General features: G+C 46.7%; 1 long non-coding RNA gene across 1 annotated transcript; it reads right to left on the bottom strand.

Moving 5' to 3' along the window:
- Positions 1-1,870: 1,870 nt before the first annotated feature.
- LOC119293349 lies at positions 1,871-2,671 on the bottom strand. The gene is made up of 3 exons (XR_005143032.1): positions 2,504-2,671; positions 2,197-2,252; positions 1,871-2,052 (listed from the first exon to the last, which is right to left on the bottom strand). It is a non-coding gene; the product is annotated as an uncharacterized LOC119293349 (long non-coding RNA).
- Positions 2,672-13,519: the final 10,848 nt, after the last annotated feature.

Below are 13,519 nucleotides of genomic sequence, written 5' to 3' on the forward strand. Positions count from 1 at the left end.
AACTGATTCAAATGAAAGTTAATCATTCATAACTATCTTGACTGAAATTCAAAAATGAAACCTGGCTAATTTGGTAAAAGAGAATGCATATCTACTGATATGTGTCCAAAAGTGAAACCTGACTGATGTGCTAAACGAAACAAAAAGGTCCATTTTCTGACTGCCACAACTAACCACGAAAAGTAACCTCTATAATTCTCTACTTGACTACTCCAATTACTATTGCGAATTCCAGGAATAGTTTGGCATCAAGTGACAAACAAGCACGTTCTGCATATCCACTTACAGGAACACCAGACGTACAGGAGCAACAACAAGAAACCCCGAACATTGGTTGCTTCGAGAGGTCCTCGCGTCCTCGGCGTGGTCCTGCAGCTCCTCATGCTTCGAGAGGTTGCCAACGTGCGCCTGGTCCGGCGTGCCGCAATGCTCTTGTACGCCGCCTTGCTGTGCATCGCGTGCTCCACCTCGCCTTGTGCCGCCTCACGTGTTCACTGTTGATCTGTTGCTTGCTTGAAGAAGCAGAGAGGGAGAGGGCGGGGGATATACGCAGCTGCGCTGACACTGGCCACATGCACTGCTTGCTGGAGGGATGCACCATATGTGGAGGACCGGTGGCACTGGCTATATCGAGGGATGTGGGAAGAGTAAGTCGAGGAGACGAGAATCCTTAATGATGAATCGTTTAACGAAGATACATGGGAATGGGAATGGGTGGTGGAGTAAAGTGGGTATATTTCCTTAAGATAAAGAAATTTTTTACGATGGAGGATAAATAGTGGGACAGAATCACAGAATATCTATTGGCTGCAAGTCATATAACCGGGTCGGGTTTGGATATACCCATGGGTACATAATTATATCCATGCCCAATCCACCATTAGTCGGGTTCGGCCATTGTCCATGGGTATAAAACTGTACCCAAACCCTGCCCATTCGGGTCAGATATCCACGGGTATTCATGTCCATGGATAAAATTGTCATCCTTAGTTGACATCCTTTATCTTTGTATGAACTAGATGATACCCCGCGCGTTGCTGCGGGAACACATGCTAAAATCACGAGATAAATGCGTGAAACATTAGTTGAAAGACTATAGATTAGAAGTCCACATGAATAAGAACAATACAACTTGTGTCCAAGCACACATGATTAATATATATGAAGATAAATATGCTCTTGCATCATTTATAAACGATGTTGTTTTCCATAGAAATACGGACAATTAATGAAAAATTGTATTAAATGGGAATAACCCGATATCACAGATAACGTAAGGTGATATAAACAGCATAACTTTAGAATGTTACATCTTATCTCAAGTACATAAATGTACTATATGGCACACAAATGAGAGTCAACAATAGGCAGAGGCATTCCATATAAGGTGGTTGAAGTCTTGGAGATAGTAATTTTCCTTTCAGATGGTATTGCGTACATTATGCTTTTTTTTGCGAAGGCATTTATCTCATCCTCTTAAGATATTTCAACGGAGTTGAGCTGATCAACTCTTCAGTAGTCTATTATTTCATGTATACCTTTGTATTATCAGTAGCACTTTTCCTGCAAAAGAGTTGAAGACCAAAATCTTGCTGCTATGGGTCGAAAAGAGTGTCTTCTAAGAATTCAAGTGTACTAATAATCCCCAAAATACGCTACTGGCATAATTACCTTGTACCAAACATATGTTCATATCTTAAATGCACCAACTATAATTCTCAATATAAAAGTGTCCCGGGTAGGTAGGCAAAGAAATTCAGCCAGAAAATTACATGAACTTTCTTGATTGGGCCTCGAATAAATGGAAAAGTCAACGACAAATCCAAAAGACATGAGGTTCAGTCTCATTGAAACAAAATCTGAGACATGAGGTTCAGTCTCATTGATAGTGTTCTGTAAAAATTCCATGAGAGAGAGGTGGGGGTGTAGCTTGCCTTGGAGTGAAGCTAAACATGATAGGAAATCCATGGCGTTGCTATAAAGAAATATATTTGATATGCCGATGGGAATATGACAGTCCACGTCCAATAAGTAGATGCATTGGCAATGCTCCTGCCATTTCCATAAGAAAAAACAGGATTAATACATATTCTACCCTAAACTATAATTAGATACTGCAAACATATCGTGCATTAAACCAAGAAAAAAGGAGTCAAGCATATAGGTAAAAAAATGAAAAATAGGGATGCAACTTACAATATTGCATCATTCTCCTTGTCTTCCTCTCATCATTTGCAAAGGTTGAACAACAACTGGAAAATAAAAAGCAAAAAGGCCGAGTTTAGTAGTGAGGCCAAGTGTGGCGTACCTGGTCTTTGAAGGGCAACTACTTATTCTTGAATTGGGTCTGCTGAGATTGGATATTCACTTGTATGAATAAAACTAAAACAATATAACGAAGGAAGAGACCAATTAGCACGTCATGCTCATTTCCCATCATATGCTGACATGTAAATCGTGGTGTGGAACCCAAATCTAAACTAAAAGGTGAGGTGGGACTCACCAGTCATCCGGACGACTTCAAAGGATGATGTGGCTGGCGGTGGAGAAGTTCCTAATGGTATCCATCAGGGTAAGCCACCTGCAGCTAAAACTTCGAATCATGTCCTTAGGCACAGTTGCGTGAAGGCAAGGGCGGCCGGCACAGGGAGGGCCCGAAGCAGAGGAGGGTCGGGCGCACATACTCAATCCGCTGCCTGGGGATGGTCGCGTTAGGTGCATCCGAGGCCGCCTGCACGAGCAGGAATCAGTTGCGCGGTGATGGCTTGCAAGGGACATGGCAGGAATGATTGCATCAGGCAATTCCATCTCTTGCGGGCGTTGATGGCGGCAGAGAGGAGGCGGGGCCGCGGGGGCAGGCCAGTGACCCATCCCGCTCGAACCCGGTCTGCGCCGAGATGGCTGTCTCTGATTCGTCTGAGGCCGCCGGTGCGAGGATGACCCAGAGCAGAGCCACGACGTGAAGGAGCTCCTCCGCTCTCACCACCTGCGTGCTAGTCCACCGGCGCGTAGTGGACAGCAAGGTCGTGATAGAGCTCCTCCGGCTCTAACCACTAGCATGGGGAAAGATTGGGAGGGGAAGAGATGATAGACACGACCTGGATATTTTTTTCTCTGTTAGATATAGGAGTAGTATTTTTTGCGGGGGAAATAGTGAGAGCTTTATTATTTAAAAGCGTTCGCTGGGCAGTCTGCCAAGAGACCACTGATCAGGAAGCTGGGAGTACTTTCGATCCAGCTTTCGGTCACGTCAATTGTGCAAGCTTGCTTGGCACAAATATGAGCAGGACCGTTAGCCGATCTACAATATGGCGAATATCAAAAAAAGTGAAACTACCTGAGAGCTCTCCAATTTCTAACAGAATAGGTGCCACGATCGATCGAGAGCCGTGGCGAGTGATCCAGAGGTTGGCGACCTCCGAGCAGTCCGTCTCCACAATGACGTGTGAAAAACCCCTCAGACATGCGAAGATAACTTCGTCGCGCACTGCCATCGCCTCTGCAATGAAGGGATCCGTAACTCCGGGGTATGGCTTGCTCCATGCACCCAGAAATGAGCAAGAGGATCGGGCAACGCCCCCTGCTCCTCCTTTGCCATCTTCTCGTTTGATTGCCGCATCAGTGTTGATGGTGACGAAACCCTCGTCGGGCGGCCGCCACCCATGCCCAGGCATGATCAGTGCTAGTTGCCGCGGCACCTCAAGAAGAGATAACGCCTCCCGAGTGCGTCGTACAGAGCTTGCCGGATCGAGCTGATCCTCACCATGTGTCAATCTGTTCCTCGAGTGCCAAATGGACCACATGACCGAAACGGTCACTGCTTGGTCCCTGGAAGCAAAGCGGTCATCACAAATGATGTCTTCGTCCCAGGTCACAGGATGGAGCCACGGTAGCTTGAAGTCGAAGAGTTGCTGCGCCTCTTCCCAGAACTGTCTTGCATGTGAGCACTCCAAGAATGCATGCAATAGGTTCTCCTGCGAAGCCAGACAAATCTTGCATAGATTTTGTTGTCGGATGTGCCGGTGCATGAGCGTGCTTTCATCTGGTAATATACCTCGCAGCACTCGCCAAAAGAACACACGCACCTTGGGCAAAACATTCAATTTCTAGAGGTCATTCCACATCCGTTGTTTATCTGTTGAAGGTCCGGTAGCCTGCCCTTCCTCTAGAGCCTGAAGCTCGTTACGAGTCACTAGAGCTCGGTACGCGACTTAACGTTGTAGTTGCCTGATATTTCATGTGCCCATGCCAAGAAATCATCCCCTCCTCCTGCGCGTAGTGGAATGTTCAAGATTGCTTCTGCATCCAGAGTGATGAAGTTTTCACGGATAAGCTCCCGCTGCCAAGTCCAGTTGTCTGTGTCAATTAGGTCGCTTACCAATGTGATGTTTGCTGCGGGTGGACGAAACAGTGGAGTCATAGTGTGTGTAGATGGTATCCACCGGTCATCCCATATTGAGATTGTCATGCCGTGTCCCACACGTTTGATGAGCCCCGTGATCAAGGCCTCCCTACCCGCTATGATGGCCCTCCAGGTGGCGGAGGATGAACCTGGAGTTGAAGCGTGCATGAAGTCTGTGTCGGGGAAGTACCTTCCCTTAAGTACTCTCGCACATAGAGTATTCGGATTCGTAATCAAGCGCCATCCTTGTTTACCCAATAGTGCTATGTTGAAAAGGTGGAGATCTCGAAAACCCATGCCACCCTTACATTTTGGTGTTGTCAGTTCCTTCCAAGAAATCCAATGCATAGACCGCTTATCAATTGAACTACTCCACCAATACTTGGCCATGCAAAACGTCAAACTCTTGCATACCTTTTTGGTTAATAGAAAGACACTCATACTGAATGTTGGGATAGCCTGGATGATAGATTTTAGCAAAGTTTCCCGCCCAGCACACGCAAAGAGTCTTTCTGACCAGCCTTGCATTTTACTTCTGGATCTTTCCCCTATATGATCAAAGGTGCCGCTTGTGATTTTACCCACTGCGGTTGGGAGCCCCAAGTATCTCTCGCTGAATACCTCGACATGGACATCCAGTATGTTTTTGATAGCTTGCCTGCATCCATGTGTTGTATTCGGGCGAAAGAAAATTGCACTCTTTTCTCTGTTAACTCTCTGTCCCGAAGCCGCACCATAGATGCGCAATATACTGTTCAATCTTGCCGCACTACAGGAGTCGGCCTTCATGAAAATTAGACTGTCATCTGCGAAAAGCAGATGGTTTACCCAAGGTGCCCGAAGATTCGCTCTTATGCCTCTGTCAATAGCACCATAATGTTTAAGAAGACAAGAGAAACCTTCTGCACATAAAATAAAAAGGAAGGGTGACATGGGGCATCCTTGACGCAGGCCCCTAGATGGATCAAAATAAGGTGATAGCTTCCCATTTACCCGAACTGAGAACCAAACGGAAGTCACACACTTCATGATCAGTCTAACAAAATTTGCCGCGAAGCCAAACTTGAGCAAGATAGCTTCCAAGTAGCTCCACTCAACACGATCATACGCTTTCATCATATCAAGTTTGACAGCGCATGCATAGTTCTTCCCCTTCTTCCTCCGTCGCATTGTGTGAATGCTCTCGAACGCCACAAGGACGTTATCTGTGATCAGTCACCCGGGGATGAATGCACTTTGTTCTTCACTAACAATCTCATCCATGAATTCCCGAAGTCTGTTGGTGATAACCTTCACCGCTAGTTTGTACAGGATATGACATAGGGAGATTGGACGATATTGAGAAATTGACCGCGGATTCCGTACCTTGGGAATTAACGTGATTGACGTGTCATTCAGGCCCAACGGTAGTTCTCCTCCGTTCAAAAAATTCAGAACTGCAAATGTTACATCTTCTCGAAGAAGTTTCCAGTGCTTTTGAAAGAAACCTGCTGTGAATACATCGACCCCTGGTGCTTTCGATGGTGACATCTGAAAGAGAGCCGTGCGCACTTCGCCTGATTCGAAGGTTTTATTCAGTGCACCGTTCATGGCGGGTGTGACATGCTCTGGAACATATGATAACAGCTCGCTGGCGTCCGAAGGCCCCTGCGATGCATACAAATTCTGGTAGAAATTCATTATCTCCACCTGATCCTCCTCTGCATTAGCGCAAACTGTTCCATCCGGTCTTCGCAGCCCAGATATCATGTTAGTTCTCTGTCTCTGTTTTGCTTGCGCTTGAAAGTAGCCCGAGTTACGATCCCCGTCGCGTAGCCAGAGCACACGCGAGCGTTGGTGAAGCCAGATTTCCTCCTGGCGAAGAGCTTCACGTAATTTGGCCACCGTGCTTTTCTCCTCTTCCAAAGGGCCTCGTCCAACTGACTGCCTCCGAAGTTTATCCAACTTTTGTTGTAGCTTTCGAACTGTCCTCGCTAGGCTGCCAAATTCTTTCTTACCCCATGGTTCAAGTTTCTGTTGCATGGCACTCAAAGAGTTCAGCACTCCTTGTAGGTTAGGTGTGCGTTGCTGGCCTAGCCAGTATTCAGCCACAACTCTCTCATAGTCCAAATGCGTGAATCATAAGACCGAAAGGTCGAACGTGAATCATATAGTAGATATGATCAATATAGAGATGTTCACCATTGAAAACTACTCCATCTCACGTGATGATCGGACATGGTTTAGTTGATATGGATCACGTGATCATTTAGATGACTAGAGGGATGTCTATCTAAGTGGGAGTTCTTTAGTAATATGATTAATTGAACTTTAATTTATCATGAACTTAGTACCTGATAGTATTTGCATGTCTATGTTGTTGTAGATCAATGGCCCGTGCTATTGTTCCCTTGAATTTTAATGCGTTCCAAGAGAAAACTAAGTTGAAAGATAATGGTAGCAATTACACGGACTGGGTCCATAACTTGAGGATTATACTCATTGTTGCAGAGAAGAATTACGTCCTGGAAGCATCGCTAGGTGCAAGGCCTTCTGCAGGAGCAACCGCAGACGTTATGAATGTTTGCCAGACTAAAGCTGATGACTACTCGATAGTTCAGTGTGCCATGCTTTACGGCTTAGAATCGGGACTTCAAAGACGTTTTGAACGTCATGGATCATATGAGATGTTTCAGGAGCTGAAGTTAATATTTCAAGCAAATGCCTGAGTTGAGAGATACGAAGTCTCCAGCAAGTTCTATAGCTGCAAGATGGAGGAGAACAATTCTATCAGTGAACACATACTCAGAATGTCTGGGTACCATAAACATTTGACTCAGCTGGGAGATAATCTTCCAGATGATAGTGTTATTGATAGAGTTCTTCACTGCCACCAAGCTATAAAGGCTTCATGATGAACTATAATATGCAAGGGATGAACATGACGATTCCCGAGCTCTTCGCAATGCTAAAGGCTGCGGAGGTAGAAATCATAAAGGAGCATCAAGTGTTGATGGTTAACAAGACCACTAGTTTCAAGAAAAAGGGCAAAGGGAAGAAGGGGAACTTCAAGAAGAATAGCAAGCAAGTTGCTACTCCCGAGAAGAAGCCCAAGTCTAGACCTAAGCCTGAAACTGAGTGCTTCTACTTCAAAGGGACTGGTCACTGGAAGCGGAACTGCCCAAAGTATTTGGCAGATAAGAAGGCTGGCAAAGTGAAAGGTATATTTGGTATACATGTTATTGATGTGTACCTTACTAATGCTCATAGTAGCACCTGGGTATTTGATACTGGTTTTGTTGCTCATATTTGCAACTCGAAACAGGGGCTACGGATTAAACGAAGATTGGCTAAGGACGAGGTGAGGACGCGCGTCGGAAATGGTTCCAAGATCGATATGATCGCCGTTGGCATGCTACCTCTACATCTACCTTCAGGATTAGTTTTAGACCTGAATAATTGTTATTTGGTGCCCGCGTTAAGCATGAACATTATATTTGGATCTTGTTTAAGGAGGGGGGACCGAATCCTACTAGAAACGGAGTCCTAGTAGGACTCCCCCTCATGGCGCGCCCCCCTTGGGCCAGCCTCCTCCTCCCCCCTCCTTTATATACATGGGCAGGGGGCACCCCAAGGACACACAATTGTTTCTTAGTTGTGTGCGGTGCCCCCCTCCACAGTTTACCACCTCGGTCATATTGCCATAGTGCTTAGGAGAAGCCCTACGCGGATCTCATCACCAACACTGTCGCCATGCCATCATGCTGACAGAACTCTCCCTCGACCCTCTACTAGATCAAGAGCTCGAGGGATGTCATCGTGCTGAACGTGTACTGAGCACGGAGGTGCCGTACGTTCGGTACTTGAATCGGTTGGATCGTGAAGACATTCGACTACATCAACCGCATTACTAAACGCTTCCACTTTCGGTCTACGAGGGTACGTGGACACACTCTCCCGTCTCATTGCTATGCATCTCCTAGATAGATCTTGCATCGTTGTAGGATTTTTTTTTGTATTACTACGTTCCCCAACACACTGATACTTGCAAGGGGTGCTTGTGGAGCTGCTGAGACACCGACAAGCCGGATGAGTCGAAAGAAGACGCAGTTCGGTCGCAGGGGGCGTTGGATCTGGAGTCGCTCCGGCCAACCATGAACTCTGAAAGAGGGCGCAGGTCCATGGCCGCTGGGGCCGGAGCCACACCTTCAGGGAATGGGGAGCGAAGGGAGGTCGTAGGCGTGCCACACACCCAGCCAACACGCTGCAGGTGGCAGCCGCCTCCCACCCCGGAGCCATGGCCGCAACCCGCCCGGGGGGGTGTCGGTTCTATATTCGGCGTCTCTCGTAGTAGGGGTCCTAAGCTAGGCGTCTTGGACCGATGGTAACATGAACACGGGGTTTTACCCAGCTTCAGGCTCTCTCAAAGAGATAATACCCTACATGCCGCTTTTGATTGTACTCATATGGGGTGTAGTACATAGTACATGTATCTACCATGAGGTTGTAGTAATGAATATGAGATGCCTATTGACTAGCCTGGCCTTGGTTTATATAAGACACCGGAGGCCTAGGGTTTTAGGAGAGTCCTTGTCTTGAGCGCCAAGTCTTGTGGAGTCTTCCTTGTATGCGGCTGGGGCTGTCCGAACTGGCCCATGAGTAAACGGCCCTCGGGGTCCTCGGCCCAATCCAAGAGATCGGGATACGACGTGGTGAGTACCCCATAGTCCAGGACACCGTCACTAGCCCCATGAACCGGTCTTCAAGTTGGGTACGCTCCTCCGTTCTTCCGAACTGCTCTTCATCTTCGGTCATCGGTCTTGAAAACTGGTTCAACAAATCTTCCCATCATCTATTTTGAGGATTGCCGAGCTAAATCTGAAGAGTTTACACGTCGGATATCTGAGGAGCCCTTTAAGTCTTCGGCCTTTATCAATGTCTTGTTATTTTTACGCCTACCTCGGGTTTGAAGTTGTCCCCGTGCGGCGGTATCCTCTTGCATACGAGCTCCAACGCCGGACTACATCCGAGGTATCTTTTGCAGCCGAGCACCAACGCCGGACCACTTCCGATCTCCAACGCCGGAATGTATTCGAAGAGTCTCGTTACAGCCGAGCTCCAATGCCGGACTGCATCCGAGCTCCAACGTCGGACTGCATCCGAGCTCCAACGCCGGACTGTATCCGAGCTCAAACGGCGGACTATTTCCAAGCTCCAATGCCAGACTGTATCCGAGGTGTTATAGCTCACCTTGGTTCAAAAAAGTTGAAGGAGTTTGAAGGGGGTTAGCAAATCTTAATGCCGGAAATGCCCTCTATAGAGCCAGTCGCTTGCATCCGAGCTTTATGCCGGACTGCTTCCAAGATGACGCACCACCTCGGGCTTGGGTTGATTGTTTGCGGATTTTATTTCCGATTGATGCAATTTACTTACTGACGAGATATGTAGCCAGTAGCCCTCAAGGTGTGTATCGATCTAAAACCCGAGATGCACCTGAAGGATGACACAAGACCACTGATCCCAGTAGCCCCTGAGACTCACGTTGATTTGCAAAATCGGCCTGAGGATCTACTCCTAGGTCGGCAGAATACTTAGGGACACAAAAAGCGGTGTGCAAAGTCCTCGAGACTCAGGTTGGGTGCGGTCGACCAACCTGAGGATCATAATCTCCTCAAAAACTATATTGCACTTTAAATTTTCTGCATTGGATTGTCAATGCAGTAGCCCCCGAGCCACTGGTCGGGTGGCAACACCAGATCAGGGGATCGATGCACCCCTTTAATATTCGTAAATGATAAGCACAAAGCCCAGTATCCCCCGAGCCTTAATGTGGGCACAGGTGGCCGAATTAAGGATCGATATCCAGACACAAAGTATGTGTAATGATTCTATGTATCCAAGTACTCTTCGTCATTAATGCTCGGATCCGCATTGTACAAAACTTTGTTGACCAACCATCGACTTCCACCTCCTTCGCCAGTAGCCGAGGAGTGTTTGTTCCACTTTATAAAGCCTTTATGAGGGCAAAGATTGACGACAAGCAAGGCAATTCGGCCATACAGTTTTATAAACAAAGGTATGCAGAGAGATATGTTATATTATTGTTTTAACACAAAAAATGTCTTCCAAAGAAAATAGTCCCACTATCGGTTCCTTTCTTTGGGTTGCCATGCTAAGCATGATCATCAAACCTCACCTCCGATCAATGCGGATATTGAGGATTTAGTTTGGGGAAAGTTCCCGAACTATTTGGTCCTTAGCGAACCTAAATTTTCACTTCCGTCATTGCCGACTAATTATATCCTTTAAGATCTCTAGCTTTCGGCTTCATCCAGTCTAAGGTACTAACTCGGATGACCCAGTAGTAACAATCACAGAGGTGCTCCCTTTACCGCCTAGCCGAACAATCGGGAACGTAGGGGCAAGCACAGGAGCCAAGCAACCCAGCTTGGCCAAAATCTTAAGTCAAATTGATACGTATTTATGGCTTTATAACGATGATTACGGAAGGGAGCCCTCGTATATTAAATACAAACACCGATGATATGTTTATTTTGACTTCGTTGCGACCGTTTATCAGTTGAAAGTGGCCCATTGTCGGCTTCCACCCCCTTGTAGATGCTATGCAGGGTGTTTCCACAATAATAAAACAACCCTTAGCCGATGTCTCGGTGCCCGAAGGCGGTTGTGTTAGCAGAAACGAGGCAATCAGATATGCAGGCTTTATAACTTTCACTTAGTCATAGGAGCTTTTAAACTGGGGAAGCTAGCTATGAGCCCCCGGTTAGTGTTCGGCACCGACCGAAGTCTAGCCATTAACACTTTGGCCAATGTTATGAAAGGCCCATCTTTAACACGGGGTAATCGATATCGATCTATAGTTTGATACCGTCATCTGATCGCTGACCAGTTTACGCCCATTGTGATAGTCAATTTTCGGCTTTCTCCACTTAGCTGCTTAACCATTCGAGCTGGAAGCACAATCGCAGTGGTTCTCCCTTTGCACACCTAGCCGAACAATCGGGAATGTAGCATGCAAGCACAGGAGCCGGGCAACCCAACTATTGACCGAAGACACAATTCGAAACCGATGCATATATAGCAACATCCGAGAATGTTTTGCCGAACCTCTAAAGGTGTCCGGCATTGCACTGCGAGACTTATGCTGGAAACACATAAATAGTTTAAAAGTGCCATAGGCTTGGAAAACCAAAAAACCTTCAGTAAAAACTTATCGTCCGAACTAGATCAAGTGTTCGGTGCCAAATCAAAAATTGGTCTTAGAGAAAAAATTGTGCTTCTGTCATGCTTTAACATGACACATCCTATCTCAAGACTTCAAGCGGGTCAGCCTACGTCTTTAACCTCCTATCCCGAAGGCAAAGTACTACTCGTTAGGCCAATTTAGCAAACTAAACTCTAGCGGTTTTGAGAGAGATATTATGCTCCTCAGCTATTGACCACACACTCGTGTCGAAAAAGGGGGTGATAGAAAAAGACTTTGCAACAACTAAGAAGAAAACACTTATTATAAAATGGCTCATGTAAATTTAAGAGCCCCCGAGTGACTTGGGTAAATTTTTTTTATGTATAATGATTGTATGTACCGAAGTACTAATATCATATCTGTGTTCACCCGAACTTTAAAGGCGTCTTAACCGACCGTTGGCTTCTCCCTCTTAGGTCAAGGGCCAAAAAGTGTTATGTACTCCACCTGTCGAGAATATCGACTGTGTTTCCGATAACCAGGCAATCAGGCCATAAGGCTGTAACAGACAAAGCACGCTCAGGGAACTTATGCTATATTACTGACAAGTGTAAGAAGCATCTTTGAAGAAAATAGTACCCCACCCGATACCTTTCTTCGGTTGCTCATTGTTACTATGAGACTTGTGCAATAGATTTTTCGTACTCATGAGTTCCGTTGTGTGCCGACCATAATTGAAAACAATAAGAGCGCTAGTTTTCGGCTTCACCCAGTCTGAGGTCTGAGCTCGGATGACCCGATCGTGACAATCGCAAAGGTGCTCCCTTTACTTCCTAGCCGAACAATCAGGAACGTAGGGGTAAACACAGGAGCAAGGCAACCCAGCTTGCGGAACACTTAAGTCAACATGGTGCATATTGTGGCGTAATACACAAACAAGAAACGAAGCCATACAAGTATAATCATATGCAAGAGGAAAGGCTTCATAAAGGAAGCCCCCAAGTAAACGGGATTGAGCATGCGAGTGACTTAGCTAGTTAATGTGTTCGACATTGATGACGCGGTCCGAGCTTGATGCAGGACAAGATTCCAGCCCCCAAGCGAGCCCTGAGGTGGCCGAGTGGAGAGCTAGGCACTCCGAAGTGGCGACACAGCACGACCGCTGTGGAGAGGTGAAGCTCCCAGTTTAGCCGAGGTGACGAAGTAGGTCGGCGGGGTGATGTCGGAGTCTCCGGGCGAGTAGGTTGATGAAGCGGCGACGTGGGGTTGCCAACACTGGGCAGCGCGCCAAGGCGATGGCACAATTAGGTTGTGGACGTCGGCACGCCGAGGTGACAGTGCGGCCCGGTCTAAGTCAATTGCCTGGACAGATAAAATAGTACAAGCCAGAGATAATAATAAATATTTTTTTTATAAAAAATCCTTTACTTAATGAATTTAAGTAAAATAAATAATTAGGGAAATGTGGCCTGAATGCCAAGGTCGTCCCGACAGAGTTGCCGCGAAGATGTTGGCACAAGGACGCGCGCTGAGGCGACGCCACAACTTGGTCGATGCAGGCAGGATGACGCCATCGGCCCATAGAGTTAACCATGTGACACAGTCAAAGTTGATTACCTGCACACATAAAATAGTGCAAGCAAGGAATAATAATTGAAAAAATATGACGCATGAGTAGTTTATGCAAAGTGAATAAATAAAGAAACATGGCCTAAGGGCCGAGGTTGGTCTGGAGACACGTTGACCCAATGTGGTGACCCCGCGACCTAGTTCGAATTCATCTAACAGGACGGGCCGCGAACATGGCGTCCGCCGAACTATGGAGAAAGTCGGGTGGCCGGAAATTGGACTGACCACAACGCTGATGCGATCAATGGACCGAACTGTAACCGGCAGAGAAATTTACACAGAAAAATTCATGCAAACCATCA

This window comes from Triticum dicoccoides, chromosome 4B, assembly GCF_002162155.2.
Source record: "Triticum dicoccoides isolate Atlit2015 ecotype Zavitan chromosome 4B, WEW_v2.0, whole genome shotgun sequence".
Lineage (NCBI taxonomy): Eukaryota > Viridiplantae > Streptophyta > Magnoliopsida > Poales > Poaceae > Triticum > Triticum dicoccoides.